We start from the raw sequence: 22035 nt of genomic DNA on the forward strand, positions 1-22035 counted from the left end.
TATGCATATATTTAGTTTGTCTCTCATGGAAACCCATTCCGCAGAGTATTTTTTAACAATTCTTTATTTTCAAGATCATTGAAATTCTGTAATGCATACTAGGAAAATTCAATTGTATGTTTAGAAATTCATGCTTAAATATGAATTAATATAAAACTGTGATCAGAAGTATCGGTAAGGAAAATAGATGAGTATCAAAGTGATTTGAACATTGGAGCAAATGAACGTTAAAAAGTGTTTTGAATGCGAATGTTAATGAAATCAGAAACCCACGGAGCCCGAAGATGACGTGTTATGGTTCAGTCAAATAAATCTTTTTAAAGTGTAAAGGTCAGACGTGGGCATGATTGGCGTGCATGGACGTGGAAAGGGTGAAGTATATCTAGAAAGAAATATTTATTTAATTTTATTTCACCATAATTATGAAAACAAATCACAAATTTGAGCCCTCACTGAGTTTTCTGTGGTGAGGGAAAATTTATAATATTTGTTTATAAAATTACAATGAAAGAAAAATATATATGCAACAAATGCAACATGGTCAAATGATGCGATTTATTTCTGATCTACTTGGTAATCACAAACAGGTGTTTATAAAAGTGGTTTTACACAAAGTGAACAATGAATGATAAGGAGAGTGCTACCCACTTCCATTATCCGTTTAATAATAGCTCATTTTTATTTAGTTTCTATTTTTAACGACTTTTTCGAAAACGGAAGCAGGTTGTATAACCTTATTGCGGAATAATCAAGGTTCTTTTGACCAAAAGAGGTATGTTTTAGATTTTATTTGATGTGTTTTAATTATATAATTTATCTTTTTGACATACCCATGAGGAAAAGTGTTCATTATGTTTATGTTGATAATTTAATGTTTCTTCGTTCAAAGTTTTATAGATTACAAATCAAATATAAGTAAACACACTTGAGAAACTTTTAATAAAGATTTCCTCTTTCCTTGAAGCGTCCAATATGGAGCACATCTCTTCTGCCGACAAAAGGCTCTCGAGATTGCATGTCAACAAGGATTTAAATAAATCTGTTTACGCTTCCTTGCATTTTATAAGTAAATGCGGTTTCCCCGCAGGATTCAACAATGCATTATCCGTCAAATATTTCAACATTGATAAATTCATATTTCAATATGGAAATGGAATTTCCATTTCCATCACAGGAGACGAACAGAAAGGATAGCAATGGACGCTCGATTCTCACCAGTTATAAACATTTAGCAATTATTTAAACATACTTATTTTTTAAGCAAAAATTCATTCAATATCTTAAAAACTTTATTAAGATTTATATGAAATTATCTTTCACGTTACGCAATTAATCATAGAAACATTAAAAATATAATAATATTGTATAGATATCTCCATAACGATAAAGTTTTTTTGGGAAGGAAAATAACTTTTTTTTTAATGTATTCCATACTACCTCACTAATATTTGAAATGCTTCTTTTTCTAACCCAATCATTAAACGATGCACGGACCACTGCATTATATAGGAGCAGTGCTGTCTTGATAGATAATGATGATCAGACATGCACTTTAATTACCAGTCCAGGGTAATATTAAATAAAAATAACCGTGAAAATCCTTGGAATCGAACCTCAGAGCTTCAGCACGGTAACTTAACGCTTTAATTACTACACTATGGAGGCTGACAATTAAACAAATTGAACAAAAGACATGTTATCAACGATTAAGATAAGACTTATTTATTCTGCTATGCCTTTTGCACCATTAGGTGCAAATTATGATAAGAAGAAGAAGAATATGTTTTTCGTAACCCGATATTATTCAATTAAATGAAGTTGCTGGGGGCAGATAAAAGAGTCTAGTAGTACCGTTGGATTATACAAGACAGAGAGGGGGTGACGTCATTTTCACTGTTGGAGAACATAAATAGTAATGGGCAGACCATATCTCAAGAGAGTCTGATAAATATCGTGGGACAAAAAATGCCCTCGTATAAAGCAAAAAGCGACGATGTCTGGATAAGCGGACGAAATTACCAAAGCAGAAATAGTGTGAGACGCTTCATAGGAATTTTAAAATGAGCTTACACTTCAAATAAACCCTGCCTGCCCATTTATCTGCCAATGTACTACGTTATTTGGTTGTATTAAATCAGAAAAAGGTGTCTTGGAATTTTCAGTGATATATGTTGTCGATGAATTACAAATACGATCTATGCCGTGAAAAATCAATATTACAAGAGAAAAAAAACATTTTTATTATTTTAATTTGGATGCATTTTGAGTTAGTTTTATCTAAAGAAATGAACAAAATTATTTCATTAATTGATTCGGCAGTCACTTTGTGGTAATTTCTACCCATTTTTATTTTAAGTTTTTTTGGTAAATACCACTATTTCTTAAAATCTGTTGTGACACGTGTGGTATTTTTAAAATGATGCGGAATGCATCGAAACACCTGTCACTATAGATTTCAAGAAATAGTGGTATGTACCAAGTAAAAATTAAATTGAAAATAAACACAATTATACTTATTTAAAAACGAAAAAAAAAATTTTTATCACCTATAAAATTCGGTATACTAGACTTCACTTCCCCACCCTAATGGTACATAAGGCACTGCATCATATAAAAGCAATCTGGATCATGAAGGAATAGTGATCAGTTCTGCGCTTCAGGTATCAGTCCGGGGTAATATTGAATATACTAGAATAATAAAATATTATTTTTAATGTGAATATACTCGAATATTTAGACTTTTATTATAAATAAAACAATCCCATGAATAATAACTTTCGATCTCTATTTTGAAATTGGTTATTTTCTTTGATTATAAATCGTGTTATATTTCAATGTATTATACTTGAGATTTATAATAAAAGTAATAAATTTTATTGTATGTTACACGAAATCACTGGAATGTGTTGACTATTTTGTACCTATTTGGAGCGTACTTTCATGTATACCCGAAGATTTTATTTTCTATTGCGTCCATACAAATAATAAACTGACACATCTCACTTCGAGTACCCATCGGACCGGACGACTTCTTGGATATGCCGTGAAATATACGAGCATATTTGTGCGCGGTGTCACATAACTCGATACTACTCTCATTTATTGGATTTTTTCCTAGAATAAGGTGGTGATATGAACTACCAATTACGTAATTGTACTATCAATTATAGGTATTCAGTGAGTAAGATAATATTTTTCCATGTTATACTTGTGATAAATCAATTAATGAAACAATTACTATCATTAGCAGTAATTATAAATAATAAAATAATAAACCCCTTACCGCACCCCAATGGTGCATAGGGCACTGCTTCATATAAACGCAGTGTTATCTCGATCGATTACACATGAAGGAAAGGTGATCAGCCCTCCACTTCAGGTACCAGTCCAGTGTAATATTGAATAAACATTAGAGTGAAAAAATCTTCTTCTTCTTCTTCTTCTTCTTATTGTAGGCCTTACGGCCTGTTTTTAAGAGGGATTAGCCTCCTGCGACGTCGATTCCCAGCTATCGGCCCATCTCTTTGGTGGTCTGCCCGGGAGTCGTCTACCATGGGGTTGGCCGTACAATGCGATGTGGGGGAGTCTGGATGGTTCCATTCTCCTCACATGCGCATACCATTGTCTTCTTCGTTGCCTTCCCCACCTAACGACATCTTCGATCTCGCATATTTCCCTGATCTTGGCATTTCTCAGTCTATCTCGAAGACTCTTGCCTGTTATGCTTCTCAGAGTCTTCATTCAGTGAAAAAATCACTTATATTTATTAAACCCCCCTGGGAATCGAACCCGGGACCTCCAGAACAGTAGGCGAGCATGCTGACCATTACACTACGGAGGCGGACAATTATAAATAGAATATAAAAACCTATATACATAACTTAAAAACAAATTTCTTGGGTGTGTCCAAATCCTTTATCACAAATCTGGGTATCTCCACCCAGGAGTTATGTTTACATTTTGGTATCTCAACATAGATGAAGAAGAATACAAAAGTGTTCGTATTTTCGGGTTGTCATTGACTGTGAAAGGTCATGACCCCTGTAAATACCCACACTTTCTTAATCTTCATTAAAAGTAAAAACATTTTCTTTTTGACCAAAGGTCCTTAAATTAGATTCGTGTGTTGGACGGAGCTTTAATTATCTGAAAAACAAATTCTTTTGAAGTGATTTTTTCCTATCCCCAGTCCATAAAATTAATTAATTATGTGATTTTGTAATCGATTATAAATTTCATATTCTCGATGTTTCTAATTATTATGTTTCCAACATCCTGATATGATGAAATTCCATTATTTGGTATACCGTGTATATGATATTATACTGTCTCCTCTATAAAGTTCCGCTTCAAACGTCTTAAACATGGAAACGGAAGGTCAATAAGGAAAATATAAGTACGAAAATGAAATACACGACCTATTCAGTTCTATTTTTAGTCTGTCTCATCTGCATCTTTAAATTAAAAATGATTTAAATGAAAAAAAAACTTTTGTCACTAAGTAACTTACCATCATGCCGTTTTCCGAAGGGGTAGGTTGCGAGAAGAGAACGCCACACCAATCTGTCTTTGCAAACAATCTGCGCAACTTCCAAATTCACGCATCTCCTCTTCTGATTTTTACCATTTTTAAATATTTGAAATTCTTGATCATGCCAAGTTTTCCCCGGTCTTCTACTGTGTAACAGCTGCTCCACTCGAAGACTCATTTTTCATTTTTTGACTAATCCACCCCTTTTCAACCAACCTTTTAATTTCGCATTATAAGATGCAATTACTGAGTTTTTTGTTTATTTTTTTATAGATGTTAAAGTTTATTTAAAAACTGAATGGGTACATTGTTATAAATTAAAAACAAAGAATATAATTCCAATAAAAAAATATTTTTGTGATTGCTGTTTTGCTTTACCAGAGTATTTTCAAACTATGGATCAAAAACAAAAATAATTAAATATTAACATTTTTTCTATTTTTAAATATAAATTACAAGATGTTATAAAGAAAGAAAAACTATTCGTCACTCTTATAAATTAATGATATAGCTTAAAAAGATATACTGCATAAATCCTGAAAAAAATGTATTCACTGAATGCCGTTTTAGAATATTCCAAATTCAGGTCACTGAATGCCGTTTTAGAATATCCCAAATTCAGGTCACTGAATGCCGTTTTAGAATATTCCAAATTCATGTTTCAGCTTTCACAAATATAAATTAATACAGTTGAATCATAAATTGTGTTTTGATTTATGTGAACAAAAATATATATTTAAAAAAGGTTTGGAGAAAACGCGAAAAAGAGTGTTAATCTCTCAAAAGTATGTAGGTGTTCGCACTTATCATATTTTTTGTGTATTTATGTTGAGTTTACCATAGTGGCGTCTAGTACGTTCTAAATTTTCCAATCCTCCGCATTTTGTTTTCATGTTTATCGCCTAAGGGTTGTGTATAAAAAATGCTTGTCAAGCTTTTAAAGGGCCACCCTTGGGTCTCGGGGTGATCTAGTTATTTACCGCATTGTTTAAAACCAGAAAAAGTGTAAGAAAGAGCTGAAAGGGGATGAAGCAAAGTCTTCTGCAGCGGACAGGAGGAACTGAAAATGAAAGAAAATTAGGACTTATCATTCCTTTTTTATTGTTTGTATTTTTCTTTAAAAATTATTTTAAAAAACACCCTTTGATTGTTTTGACATCGAAAGAAGCATTTCAAAAGAGGATTACGTATTTCTTTGCTAAAAATAATTAATTTCACGAAACGGAAACGAGATCTTCCGCTTCTGATGCTTTTCCGCACCCAATAGTGTGTACATAGAGCAAAAAAATGTCTTTATTTATAATTTGTTCTAAAATAAGGACTTTTCATAAATCAGGTGTCCCGTTTAAAAATTATATTTAACGCATTTTTTATAACTCGGATGATATATAAAAAAAAAAAACTATTTTTTTAATGTTTTGTTAAAAAATATGTAAACACGAAACGGCTTAAAATTACAACACAATCGTTACGTCCATTCGCCTTGTGTTGATACTTCTAACTGAAGGAGATAGATTGCTTCTAGATGGATAGAAGGTACGTTTGTGCTTTTAGAAAGAACTGTTTAGACCAAGCAAGTCAAACTCGCGGCCCGCGAGTATTTTTTTGCGTCCCGCGGATACCTGCGGTAATATTTTTCTTTTTTTTTAATTCTTCATTGAAATATTTTTTGTACGGGAACATATGATATTATTTTTAAAAAATCAAGTTGAATCTTCTGTACCTCATACGACTGTTTTTGATAAAAGATTATTCACTCAAAGTTTGATAAAAATGTAAATGCGGTTTTTGTGTTTTTTATGTGACCCGCCGGCGTACCCAAAATACCTTATGTGGCCCTTGGTGCCTTTTGAGTTTGACACCTCTGGTTGTGACTATTGTAAATAAAACACAACGACTGATACTTAACGGATTTCGTGATGTTCAAAGATTCCCTTTTGAATAATATAAATAACAATTTTATAATTTGAAATACCCATGCATGAGAAATCAGAAATTTCATTTCATCTTTTACATTAAATATTCATCACTTTATTTTTGTCAATGGGCAAAGAACAAGGGATATGTAAACATTAACAATCATCAATCAGTTTTACGAATCGATCGGTAAGTTTTCTTGAAGCATTACCAATGCTCTTTTGTTTTACGTATAGAAATATACTAGAGTAGTTTACGGAAATATTGTTTAGTAAGTTAAGCAAACTGGAAGAATATTGAATATAAAAAGGAAAAAAGTGGTACGTAGTTTATGAAAAGGCAAAAACAAATCAAAGCTCTTGACTCGAGGGATCTTTAAAGTTTTTCGATCCGAAAAAAGTTAAGAGTTTGTCAAAGGAATTACTATTACATTTACGCATATGTATGAACATCTCAATTCCTTCAAAAATTTAAGGATAAAAATTTAATTAAATAATTTATTTAGAACTACCATAGAAAATAAATAAATGGATAAAAACTTAAAACGAAAACCATACTTTCCACAAAATCAACCACTTCTCCATAAAACGGGTTACATACATCATTAAACGTTTGAAAATGATGCGGAATGTATCGAAACACGTGTCACAGTAGATTTTAAGAAATAGTGGTACTTACAAAGTAAAACATTTATTAAAAATGGATAAATTGTACCACAAAGTGACTGCCGAATCAATTAATGAAAATAAACATTCTTTAAAAATTAAATTCCATGCTAAACTAATACATATTTAAAAGATTAATGTTTAAAATTTATAACCATTTTTAACCGAATTTTCATTGATTTAATGGATATTTAGAAATAAAAAGTAATAAAAAAGGTAATAATCAAATATGTTTTATAAGGTTATTGAGTACCAGATTGAACGATTACTAGACTAAAATATGGGATTATTAAGATTCTACCACGTACGTCAAAATATTATTCATTATATTCGGGTAAAACAAATTCCCGACATCCAATCTCAAAGCTCATCACATCTAGTATCTGATCAAAGGGAGTGATACATGAGTTCTCAGTTCCGGTCCGTAGTTATCCATTTCTCTAATCTTTAAATGTGTCAGAGGACAGTAACTAGCAGCCATCTCGCAAGAGGCGGAAGCGCGTCATATGTCTGCCAAGATATGTGTCATCTCTTTTATATCTGCTACAGCAATCTGTTATCCGGGCACGATAACATTTGTCAAGATTTAATATACAAGATTTATTAAACTTATCCCAGCGTTACAATACAAATCTTTAACGTATTGTGTTTCTGTATAATATTTTTTTATGTTTATTGAGATGCTATATATTTTGTGTGTTTTCGCATTATGTAAGTTAATTTAAGGCCCATACGTTAAATTGCAATTCAATTTTCTCTTAAAATAGTCAAAAATAAACTCTTAAAGTGGGGGGTCAATTTATTTAAAAAAGGTAATATTTGACGTAATTGATTTTTTTACGTAAAACACTTTTTTATATTGAAAAAAAAAACTTCGAAAAAAAATATGGTTTTGAAAAGAAAATATTGAAAAGAAAATAAGAAAAATAAAAAAATTTAGAAAATATTAAAATTCTGTCTTATTGAAAGAAAAAGAGTAAAAAAATATAGAAATATTTTTTTAATACATAAAACAAATCAGATGTATATTCTTAAAAAAATGAGCGTGAACACACGTCATACTGAGGGCAGTAAAAACTCAGACTTCCATATTCTTCTTCATCTATGATAAACAAATTATTAAAATGTAATTTCAGTTTTAACGTCACCGACATTGACACATTGTCAATGCCTGTAACAGGTCACAATCCCTGTAAATACCCAGACTTCCATATTCTTCTTCATCTGTGTTGAGATGTCAATAAAATGATTCTTGGGACAGTCCCGGTTTTCAGACAAAATCCCGATATTTGAGCCAGTTTACTTCAATCCCAGCAAAAATTAAATTTTATTATTGGTGACTCAAAAGTCAAAAATAATTATCTGTGAAGGATTATTTAAGATAATTACTTTATCATTTATTTCACTGCGTTGTACGCTGGGGGCATTCCGGTGTCCCGGTCGAACAGAAATCTAACAAGGCTAAGCAAAGTGATACTCTGTGCTGTGGAAGAATATTTTATTTTTATGCGATAAACAAATCGTTAAAATGCTATACTCGTTTCAACGTCACCGAAATTGAAATATCAGGGATGTTATTCATTTAAAACGAATTCACAAATAATTCCGTTTGACAGTAAGTTGTTCAAAAGTAAAATCCCTAAAATCAGAATTAGATAATTTCGTTTGAAATATTTGCCGCTATTCGAGTGCGGAAAACACGACGCATACGTGTTTTCTTTATAAATTTATTTTCCGTTATTCTTTTACTCTCGGTACGTGAATTTGAGTTTTCATTTCGTCGGGGCCTTTGCTGTGAAAAACCTTATTAGCCGAAAGCGGGAAAATTGAAAAGCTATTGAAGAGGAAAGCCCCTGAGTGGTTTGTTCAAATCGCTTTTCATACTTGTTTGTTGAATTAAGCTACTCGACAAATAAAATTTAGGTACCCCGATATAAAGGATGAAAAAATACATTAATTTTTTATCAGTATCGACGTTACGATCGTTATTTGATTTGACATCCGAATGATAATAGCAAAAGATATTTCAAATGAAATCTCTTTGATGCCGACTTAATTATTTTTTGTGCGTTTTATGTTGATGTTTGTAAATAAAAAAACGAATATTTTGTCGGGAACATGATAAATATTTCATTATTTATTCTACACTTATTACCTTCTTATTTAGGTACTTTAAACAATTACGACTTCAGTTGGATCACCTTTCAGAGAGAGGACACTAAATTCAAAAACATATATTATTTTAGAAATGTTAATAAGTTAAGTACAAAATCAAATTCAAAAATAGTGTTCCGACCTATAATGGTCCATATTTTTAAAAGATTTATTATTTTATTCACAACAGTTTTGGGTATATCCAAATCGTCTTCTTCTTTTTCTTCTTAGTATAATGCTGTTTTTAAGTGGGATAAGCCTCCAGGGATGTCGATTTCCAGCTGTCAATCCATCTTTTTGATGGTCTACCCGGGAGTTGTCTACCTTGGGGTTAGCCGTGAAGTACAATGTGGGGGAGTCTGAGTTCCCCTCACACGCGCAAACCGTTGTCTGCGCATATATCCAAATCCTTGTTCATCTATGTTGAGATGTAAAATGTAAAAATAATTCTTTGGCGGAGAAACCCAGGTTTGTGAACAAGGATTTGAAGATACCCAAGATCGGCTAGGATCTTGCACATACAGCTAAAATAAAAATGTCTTCAACTTTTTAAATACCCAGACATCCATATTTAGACACTGGTCAAACAAATTAAAACGGATCAAGCTAAACACTTGTTTTATTAAATAAAATCTAATACTTTCCACAAAGAAATGTCAGTACAAAACATGAATTTATAATTATGTATTATTTTTTGACATCTCATCAAAGATGAAGAAGAATATGAAAGTTCGGGCATTTACGAGGCTGACGACCATCATAAGCTGGTTTAAATGATCACTTTACACATGTGTAACATTCACCAATTCTACCCATTATTGACAACCACACTACTCAAATTCTTGGAAGTTCTATATATATGAACCAATTTTGAAACATTGTTCTTGAATCACTAGAACTTCACTAGAGACATGTATTGGTGAGATGAAAAGAAGCTTTTTAATTAGCAGAAACTCTTTTCTTAGTATGTGGGGTCCGAATCCTGGATTATAATCACACACAAAAAACCGCCGGAAAATATCATTTCATTTTTTTATTATTTAGGCTTGTAATTTGACCAGATAACTTATTTACAATATTTTGAGTGTATCCAAATACTTGTTCACAAAATCTGGATTATCTCTAATTACAGGAGTTATTTTCATATAATTTTTTGACATTTCATCTTTGATGAGATGTCAAAAAATAAGATGAAAATAACTCCTGTAATTGGAGATAATCCAGATTTTGTGAACAAGTATTTGGACACACTCAAAATGTTGTTATAATTATGTCTTGCAAGCCACAAAGATTCGTATGGCGTATAAAAATATTTAAATAATTTACTACGGAAAAAAGAGTAAATGAGAAAAGGACGTATGAACTTATTATTGTATTACTTATACAAAGCGTAAGTATCTTATTGTTTAGGAATTATAACATTAGTTTGAAGGTGATTGTGCGTAAATATTTCCAACTAATGAATTATTCAGATGTTATCAAAATAAATGAATAAATGTCGTATTTCTGAAAGCGATATAACATATTGCCGACATCATTACATTTAGTTCCTGCTTAATACGAAAATATTTCAGCCAAACACTCACAAATGAACAGATATGTACATTCTTACGTTTGCCACCGGTTCTCAAACTATGAAAATAAAATCTAAATTTGAAATGTCAACTTAAATTGTTATATACATATAATTAAGGAAAAAAACGTTTTTTGCAAGATAGTACAACATTGTTTTTAATGGAATACATTAATTTGACAAAACGAAATTAATATATTTAATAAAATTCAATGCCTTTATAACTACGTACGTATATTATACGTAAATACATCTGAATGCGGAAGAGACGATTTTTTGTATGTATATGAGTAGCGTTCTGCGTAGCGTTCTGTGTAGCGTTTTAGTAATCTGTACAGATTTCAACTCGAGGTTTTCGATTTTCATAATTTCTTTGATCTTATCAATGTTTTCATTGGTTTTTTTATGTCACTCCATTCACCATCCTCGACGGACTCATAATCCGAAGCGTTTGAGCCACACATAGATTTTTTTTTCGATAGAGTTTTATTGCCGAACCACTTGATTCTATTTAGTTGATTAAATTTTTTTAATTAAAATCATGCATTAATGTAGATGTTCTCAAACTTTTACAAATGTCGAGATATTAATTTTAATTTGGTGAAAATATCAATGACAGATGTGACAATCTAACTACAGTAAAATAACTTAAGTCAGGTGAATTATATTGCTATATGATGTCTATTTCTGTAATTTTTTAATGATGATGGTGTGTGAACAAAAAAATAATAATATGAAACCTTTTACCAAGCGTACCTTGACGTAGTTTTGAATCATTTGAATTTAGGTTTTTACAATATGGTTACGTTAATTATAATCTACATTTATATTTATCTATGTGTACAATTAGTTTAAATACACAAATAAATAACTTTCTCGACATCAAACAGTTGAAATCACATTTATCGTCTCGAATGCTGTGGCACCCAACTACGAAAACTAACATCTCGACACCCAAAATTTTATCTCCAGTAAAATGCTCGTCGTCAAAAAGTTGCCCCATTCATTAAGGATTAAAGTCTAGCAAGTCCGAAAGCATCAACCTTTCAATGAAAATGCACAACGTTCAAGAACAACTCGAGTGTACAGTACCGGTCATAAGTCGTAGAACAGAATTGAAATGAAAGTTTGCGAGGGTTACAACACTCGCTTTGGTAATTAACCGCCCATCCAGAGTATTATTTTCAGGCTCTAAAGTTTGCAACAACGATTTAAAAGAGCCGACTGAAATTTTAACCCCAAAAACAGGGACAGACTGAAATACTAACTTGTTACTATTAGTCTGTAGGTATAACTTACGTAGCGTTTAAGGCTCTGATTTTCAGATTAAACGGACCCATAGAATTAAATTCATTCCGTCGTAGAATAAATTTCAGAAAATGCATGGGATGAATTGAATAAAGCTAAATTAAAGCATTACTGCACTTGTAATTTCTCGCGGTGACGTTAGCTGTAAGGAAAATTGCATACAACAAGATAATAGCTCTGACTTAAATGACCTCATGATAAGAAAACTTAACTAAATTATAAATGCAAAAAAATATATATATGCAATGTCACAACATGTATCAGTTTTCATAAAAGGGTTTAATTTTCTACTTTCTTGCAAAACGGAGACATAATTAGTAAATGCATATATTAAATTAATATAAAATGCTTTTAAAGATATATGCTAGTCCATGAAAACTATCTTATGGTATTGATATTGGTACTTTAGAAACAAAACACATTAATATTGATTACTCCTTGATATATTTCCACGTGACTTTGTGAAAGACAATATTGAAAAACCTCAAAAAAGTAATTATTTTTAATGAATTATTTTTAATAAAAAAGATAATCAACTGTCAAAAATATAATATTTAAAGTCTTAATATTTATTGCAGCATATATTTTAACAATTAATGACTAACCTTCTAACATTTTCAAAATAAATTAAAAAAAATAAAAAAATAAAAATTAAATTTAAAATATATATATATATATATATATATATATATATATATATATATATATATATATATATATATATATATATATATATATATATATATATATATATATATATATATATATATATATATATATATATATATATATATATATATATATATATATATATATATATATATATATATATATATATATATATATATATATATATATATATATATATATATATATATATATTTATATATATATCCCTTTTTTACCCATACTGTATATCCTTCGTCCCAATAAAAAATATGTCTATCCTACTTTTGAAAATTATACTTATGTACAATCCATAAACTTTCTAAAAAAATACAAAAGTTTAAAGCGTTAAGGGAGAATTTGTAGGAAAAGTTTAAGGGTTGCCGACTAAGCATGACAGGATGATGGATGTCTGTAAGACGCCGCTATCAGATGACACTTATGTGTTCCGGGTTGTGTAACGCCCGGCATTACTTGTGCCAGCCCTGAAATAATACGCGTAATTAACAGGGTGATGTAAAAAACTATTTCGATCTTTGTTCGAAATATCAACCAATTAAAAACAATGAAAAGGAAAATTCAAATTACTAAAAGAGGTATTTTTCACAAAAATTAACTACACATATAAAAGTAATTATTGAATTAATAAACTCGTCTTTAAATTCTGATTTTTCGAAAAATTAAAAGGGAAAACAAAAATATTTAAAGTATTGTTTAGAAAACTTTTTTAATATGCTAATATCCACTCCATTCTGAAAAGTCATTCGTCAAAATGCAGAGCATGATATATTTCAAAATAAATACGTAAAAAAATTACTAACACCTTTGATGTTTTTCTAAGACACCAATCGTTATTAACTCCCACCACATCTGACTGCGAGCAGATTTTGATCTAAAAGATTCCTTGGAATAGTAATATTATGTAAATTTTTTATAATACTCACTGGAATAAAATATAATCCAGTCAAAGATCAAAAATGAATGAACGGAAAAAAATACTTTATGTAAAGACAATTTTCCTAGTGATTAGTTATATATATATTTTCCTTTAAACATGATTCTTATCTTACGATTTTTTATATGCCTTTTTATTGTGCCTTTTATTGCTTTATATTTTCCATTCTGCTCTGTTTTTCTTATTAGTTACACTCTTATCTATTTTTCTATCTTGTAACCCTAATCCCATGTCCCAAAATGAGTAATGGAAATTACTCATCAAAAATTTTGTATATGTGACTTAAGTATGTAATACGTTTAAAGAAATAAATAAAGTACAAATAATATAGAAATTTTCTCAAAAATTGTCTCATGTAGTTTTTTCAATATTGTATTTTATTATTGATTTTCCATATGTATCCATTTCAGCTCGAATGTAATAAAATCTCAGTTTATTCAGCGATCATATCGTATTGAAAAATAGGTCGTGTTACAAAATCCTATACGTGCAAATCCCATCGGATTTAATAGTTTGGGATTTGTTTAGTTTTCAGGTCAGACCGTTTACCGATCAGATTTGAAAGGTTCCACAGTTCTATAGTTTCATATGTTCCTTTCCATACACTCGTTCAAGATATACACGTAAGTTCTGAACTACACAAGGGAATAGGATTGCAAATGGTAAAGCCATGTAAGTTATGCACAACATGAAAATGGACTGGATCAATTTGTTATTTATAATCCATCCTTAATATTAAATTGTATGTATATATATATATAAATATTTAAATATTAAAAAAATTACATTTGAAGCATTAAAATGTAACTTTGTTTTAAATCACTATAAATATTTTATTATAACTTTATTATAATGTCAACCGGTTTCGAAGCTAACCGCTTCTTCATCAAGACTGATTAATACTAAAACACAATCTATTTAACAAAATTCAAAATATTTTGACGGTTAGGCAAAGGAGCTGGGGTAGATCTCAAGTGGCTTTATTTTTTGTGTTTATTAGCAGTCACAGTCTAAAGGGATCAGGGATATTGAGTGATTAGAAACATATTTAATAAAAGACTTTTAAAAAATCTTTTACTTGTGTATTTTTTTTTTTTTTAAACCCTTATCCGCACCCCAATGGTGCATAGGGCACTGCGTCATATAAACGCAGTGTTATCTTGATCGTTTACACATGAAGGAAAGGTGATCAGCCCTCCGCTTCAGGTACCAGTCCAGGGTAATATGGAATAAATATGACAGTGAAAAAATCACTTATATTTATTTTACCCCCCTTGGGAATCGAACCTGGGCCCTCCAGAACGGTAGCCGAGCGTGCTGACCATTACACTACGGAGGCGGACAATACTTGTGTATTTATTAGTTGTAAATTATTATTAATTGCCTTTTTAATTTCTAATATTTCTAAGTAATCTCATTTAAGTACTCTGATGTATGTTTGTAATATATTTAGACCTTTATTTTTATCAAATGAGTGATTATTTTCTGTTAGTTGATTGGGAAATTCAGAATAATTATTATTATTTAGACATCTTGTATGCTCTTTACACCGGATGTTAAAATTTCTAGATGTTTTTCCCATACATATATAAGCTGGGACACGATGAAGAACAAATTCCTGAATGATAATATTTATCGACTTTATATATTTTATTTCTTAATACTTTAATGAAGCTATTACTAGTATAAAAGGCGGGTTTTAATTTTTTGGGGTGTGTGTCCGAAATATTATTAGCTAATGTTTTATCAACATATAATATTCATCGCCACTGTAAATTTTCATTTAAATCAATCGGTGGACAATAACATAAATATGTGTGTCTAATGTTTATTTTTTTATGTAATCTATTTATATTACTCTAACCATTATTTACCGCGATTTGGTTATTAGTTGTAAGTTCATTTTTTTTTCAACCTTTGTTATGATTTAAAAAATGTGGCATGACAACTTCGTGGCGAGTATATTATTTAGCTGAATGTGATGAACATCGGTACGGAGTTGCACGTTGGATCCATACAGCTGAATTCATCGCACTTTGAATTCAGCGCAGTGCAAAGTGTTCCGTAATGATGAAGGGTGGGGAATCGGGTTCCTAGTTCCAAAGCTTGCATGAACACATAACGGTAGTAAGACATTGACGAATTACTCTTCCGGGGAAATATAAAGCGTTCCACTTCCATGTACATCCCGCTGTGTTCCGTTATTTTATTTTAGTGCCGAGTGGAATTCAGATATGAATATTTGATATAAAAAATCGATACAACTTCCTGGCGATTACATTCTCATATTACACAGAAAACTATGTAGCATTTAACAAACTAAAAGAACTTAATAATTCGAGTAATGTATATTTAGACAAATACGAGCGAAAGCTAAACTGGCAGTACACAATGGAGTCCTGGTACCAAGTAAAATGTGTGTAGGTAAATCATGGAGTTGGCAAAAGGAGGATGAAATCAGACTAAATGCAGTCGAAATACGATCTCTCAGACTAAGGTGCGGCAAGACGATTTTTGATAGGTATTCGAATTATGAATTAAGGAAGGAATACAATGCTAAGATAAGCATCATCGATAAAATTAAGAAAGCTCTGCCAAGACGGTTTGGACAGGTGAAACGAATAAGTGGCAAAATAACGGTAAATCAAAGTTTGTGAGGATAATATAGTAAAAAATAAGAGCAGAGAAAGACCGAAGAAAACTTGGGTTGATCACGTGTGTCAAATACTTGAATCCGGTCTAGTCAGGAGTTGGAATAATCGGCGAGTATGTATGAGAAAATCCATGAATGTGGAAGAGGCGAATAATTTTTGCAAAGACAGAGTAGTGTGGGGTTCCATTATCTCTACCTACTACTGCGGGGAAGCGGCGGGATGGTAAGTCACTGAGTTAGTTATACATGCATATTTATCATATTCGTGTATTTTTTACTTGATTTTTATTAGGACTTTTAAAAGGAAGTTATTTGTAAAATAAATAATACTTTTATTTTACTTTATTCTTAGGAAACCAATTACAACATCGAAAAATAAACCCTAATACTGAAATCGGAAATATGTCCGTTATTAGGAAATTACAGCAGATATACCGATTCCATCGGACATCAATAAGCATTTTCATTAAAATAATAAATATAGCCGTTACCCTTCCGCTTTCGCTCGGGAAAATAACAAGTGAGGAGCTTTTCGGTAATTGTTCCTCCCGCCGAGAGATTCCGGCCCAGGCGTTGGAGGGTGACGATTTGTTCCAATTATTTTATCCAGCACGATAGAAAATATAAAGATACCAGTGGTGCGATTCTCAAATCTTCCCATCCACAACTGAAATCAAAGAACTATTTTTTTAAGGAATAACCTGCGAAACCTCTGGTTCTAGAGGATTGTCTGCAGGTAGGATAGTAAGGATTGGGAAGGTAAATGTGAAAAATACATCACAAACGCCCGGACTAATTGAAAATAAATCTTTCTTGAATTTAGTTTGCAATTAGCGGGAATTGAACCCGCGACGCCAGTTTGGCTGTCGAGCGTCTATCCAACACGCCACGACGCCTGTCACTATAGTAATTTCATTGCTAACATAGAATCATTTTAACTTGTTAAATTTTTTTTAATTTATGCCTTTAGCGAGAAAACAAGTATTTTGGCCGAGAATTTTCTATTATGAATTACATAAAATAATGGAAAATTTAAACGTATAGAGTTAATCCACTCACGGGTAGATAAAGGCTATAAAACTTATAAAGTGGAAGCCTAAGTAAGGCCATTATAAGTTATGTTGCATAAGCCGTAGCTGTATTTCAGTCACTTGGACGTTGGGTAATTAAAAAAACTTTTCGTTAACGTTTAAAAAACTATAATCAAATAAATAACGTGCGGGTTAGTAACTGCGGGTAACTTATATCGTTCCTTTCGAGAACTTAACTGATTGTTAATAAATATTGATTGTTACTGGCGACATTCTTGCATTGCACACTATGCTAATAAATAACTATGTAAATGGCTTATGATTACTGTCAAATTCTATTTATTTAAGATTCGGTCAAACTTCAAACTCCCTTCTCTCAAAATGATCAAACCTTCAGGATGACTAAATCTTAACCGTTTTATATTCTTCTTCTTACTGTTATTCGCACCCAATGGTAAATTGGGAACTGCATCATCACATTTACGTAATATAATTTGATCGTTAATTACATGAAAACAAGGTGATAATTCTTCTGCTTCACGGACCTGTCCAGGGTAATGTTTAATAAATACTGGAGTAGAAAAACAGTTTTATTTATTTTCACCTCCCTGAAAATCGAATCTGAGACTTTCAGCATGGTAGGCAAATATTGTAATCACTAAACTATCGAGCGGATGTCTCTGATTTTACATAGAAGTTTCTTATAATTTTATTTCAATTTCAATTTATTTCAATAAATGGAAGTTTAATACTCGTAAATAGATCTAAGAAAAAAAAATAATGTAATTACGTAAAATCCTCTTTTAGTCCACTTCAAGCTGGTTTATTTTACGATTCATTTTTATAAAACAAAAGCTTTAAACTATTTTAAATGCGTTTATGTACTCTCTTGACACTAAGTAAGCAATATAATGAATTGGGCTGCGTTTGCTAAGGGTTTTGAAGATACCGAGAGCCGGAAATTTGCTAGAAAATTTGATGGTTTTAACTGGATGAAGGCCGAATTTAAAGGGTGAAGAAAGCCTAATCTTTTTTATGGAATTTTTGTTACTAAGCAAAACTTTATGTTGGTTTAAATTAATTCATCCGTTAATAATTTAATTATGTTTTATATTAATTGGGGCTTTAAAGGTGCAGTACCTAGTAGATATTTAAGCAAGAAACTTGGTAATAAAAAAAACTAATAAAAAACAAGCGCTTTAAGTAACTCGTTAAAATATACAGAGAATGTCTCCGCTTCTTATTTTTACTAAAGCAAAAGTACTGTGATAAGGGACAATATCACTTAACTGTGTCTTTTAAAATCCGAAGTCACCTTTTAAAGGAGAGATAGTCGGTCTGAGAGTCACAAGTACGTACTAACTCATTGTCGGTGTGACAGTGCTTGAAATTAAGGACTTTACTATCATCCTCATCTCGGAAACTTTCCACTGCTCAGATCTGAAATCTCCCTCAGAAAAACACGGAAATATAAAGCTTTAATGCCCCCTAAACGCGCCGCGGTCGACTTAATTAAATACAAGTCGCTGAAATAAAAGATTTTTGCGGAAATTAAAAGTCCCTCTTCAAATTTCCATTTCATTTCATATAATTTTTGCTAGAAACGGAAATCAGTCAGCTCTTCTCACTTCTCTAACCTGAACGCCATTTTACAAGTCATAAAATATGCATCGTTCAAAAATTAAGGAATGACATTAAAAACATATTTTCAATAGAAGATTGAACATTGATAACTAGCTTATTTGATGAATTTAAAAGAATTAATTTAAAATTATGAATTGACAAAAAAACTTAAATTTGTCTCTCAATTTAATTTAAGCGAATTAGAGATATGTGTTTTGGAGTCAATTTGTTTCAATATTGTGAAAATGACTAAAAAAAGCATAATTTATTTATCGATTTGGCGATTAATTTGTATAACTCCATTTTGATTTATGTATTAATTTTTAAATAAAACATAGATTTTTTGAGTCTAATGACTGTATTTAATTATTTAAAAAACACATAAACATTTATATTACGACAATTGTTTTGCGTAGTTATGGCATTTCCAAACGAATGTCGCACATTCAAGAACATTCATTTGAAAATGCCATAACTGAGGTGAAACAATTGTCACAATATTAATTCTTATGTTTTTTAACAATAAAATATAACTCAGTAGACTCAAAAAATCTGTGTTTGATTTAAAAATTTAATAAAATAAAAATAAAAATAAATTCAAATATAACACAAACAATACGATACTTGCACATATAGATTATCAGATTAGTCCAACAAGTCATGGTGTCGGTTACTATTAACCTGGTATTGATAAATAATATAAAAAAGAGAAAAAACATTAATAATTGTTTTTGAATATTATATTTTAATATGTGGTTTCGCCAATATATATCAATAGTTAACTTTTCTATGTATATCTGTATAGAAAGTTAGTTATTCATATATTTTTGACCGTCTCTATAGTCCATAATGTAAAACAGAAGTCAACACATAATATCACGAGTCATCTCACCTGAGGCCAATATAACAACAGTATGAAAAAAAATTCCACCACACTCTGTTATTATGTAAGATCAAATAAAATTAAAGAAAATCACAAATTAGGATTCGAATCATTTACGATTTTATTTAAAAATAATGACTTCTGGTACGAATGAAGAAGTGAATAATTGACATGGTTTTACTATACACAAATCCATCCTTACGGGTGTGTGATAGGTCCGGCTCCACAGGGCTTTGTGCTCAAAAGGGGTATCGAGGATTTAAATATTTCAACCCACCAACAAATGATTTTGCTTAGTGAAAAATTCTAAAAATCTAAAAATAATCTCAAAAAGTCTATGATCTTTTTATAAGTCGGTCTCGCAAAATGTCTCGTTCTGGGGCACGCTTTCTATAATATAACATGAATCTAAAATAGATGATGTGTATGTTACATGTGTTATTAATCTCCTGAATTACTACATTGCAGGTGGGGAGATATTTAATAGCGTTTAGAACTGGCAATATGACACGTAAATGCCTGAAGTTGTCATGAAATATTGCGTAAAATTTACGACATCTAAACGGCTCCAGTTTCAGCATTCATGGAGTTTAATAATATGACATTCAGTCATATTAAGTTCTTCATATGTGGAAGTAGGGTATACGGTACCATAAAAAATGCATAACCATCCTGACATAATATTGAAAAGTCATTTTTGTGTGGAACGACCGGATAATCCAACTTTTACTGCGGTATTCCAGCCGCTCTGAAATAAAATGCAAATAACGAAAGTATTGGCTAAACAGATCGTTATATTAGCATTTCCCTTCAAAAATACTTATATTACTTTAACCTATCATATTACTAAATGACCATGTCCACCATAATGAAAATACATAGTCAAAAACGGAACTATTTTGAGATAAAGTATAAATATCACGTTTACATTAATTACAAAAGTGTATTTTTTATTGCAATATAAAACAAATATCTATGCTTAAACATTAATGATTATGGTCACTGACTGACGTTCCTTGAATGTTTTGCACTGACTCAAATTTGTATCTAAATCTTTAAATACGTTTTATTTGTAGACGTGTACAAGCAGCTTGCCTTAAATGGATATCTTCCACAGCTTACGGCATACTGAGACTTCCTATGTACGAGTGAGGAGTGAAACGAAGATGTAGATTGTATGCAAAACGAAGCACACTCTATCAGACGGACTTTGTGACAACATTGGAGAAATTGCATCCAACAGAGAAGAAGAAGATAAAAGTGTCGTGCATAGTTATCTTCAGAGCAAGGGAGAGCGATATACAAGTGCAGAAGAAAGCAATGGAACGAACAACTTGCTATCGGATGGAACCATTGGAGGTACATCGCTGAAACAGGAATACTTGCATTCGATTTTCTGCGCTAGGGTTTTTTACTTTTGTAGGAAGGTAACCGATGGAAAATGCGACGATAGACTATTCAGGGTGTATAGTCTCAAAGGTGACTATAATTCAATTTAACAATAATAACTTAGTTTATTTGTTACTCGATTTCAAAACGCAAATTAAAAAAAAACAAAAATTAATTTTGAAAAAATACTTACATCTGTATTTATTAATCCTAGTTATATTTTACCTAGTAAAAAAAATAGTTAAAAAATATATTCAAGTGGTTTCACCCGCTGTATCCTACCCTAATCTATTTAAAATGTGGTTAAGTTTTACTTGGTATTTACTAAGTGAAACTTAAATTTAAAATTTATAATTATTACCACAATGTGTCAACCGAATTAATTAATGAAAGGAGTCTATAACTACTGTAACAGTAGATTATAAGAAATATTGGTAATTACTAAGTAAAACATTTAAAAATTGATAGATTTTATCACAAAGGACATGCCAGTCCGCAATCAATTGATGAAAAGTCTATAACTTACGAATAAGAAAGGTGTGTTGAGATGGTTTGGACATATAGAACGAATGAGTGATGAAAGAACGTAATTAGAAAAAGGAGTAGAGGAAGATCGAAAAAAACGTGGCACGGTTATGTATGCAAAAAACTTGAAAGTGGTCAGGTTAGGAGTCGTAATAATCGGCG

The sequence above is a fragment of the Brachycentrus maculatus genome, unplaced genomic scaffold (assembly GCF_059751285.1).
Source record: "Brachycentrus maculatus isolate JH-2025_06_01 unplaced genomic scaffold, ASM5975128v1 h1tg000105l, whole genome shotgun sequence".
Taxonomy (NCBI): domain Eukaryota; kingdom Metazoa; phylum Arthropoda; class Insecta; order Trichoptera; family Brachycentridae; genus Brachycentrus; species Brachycentrus maculatus.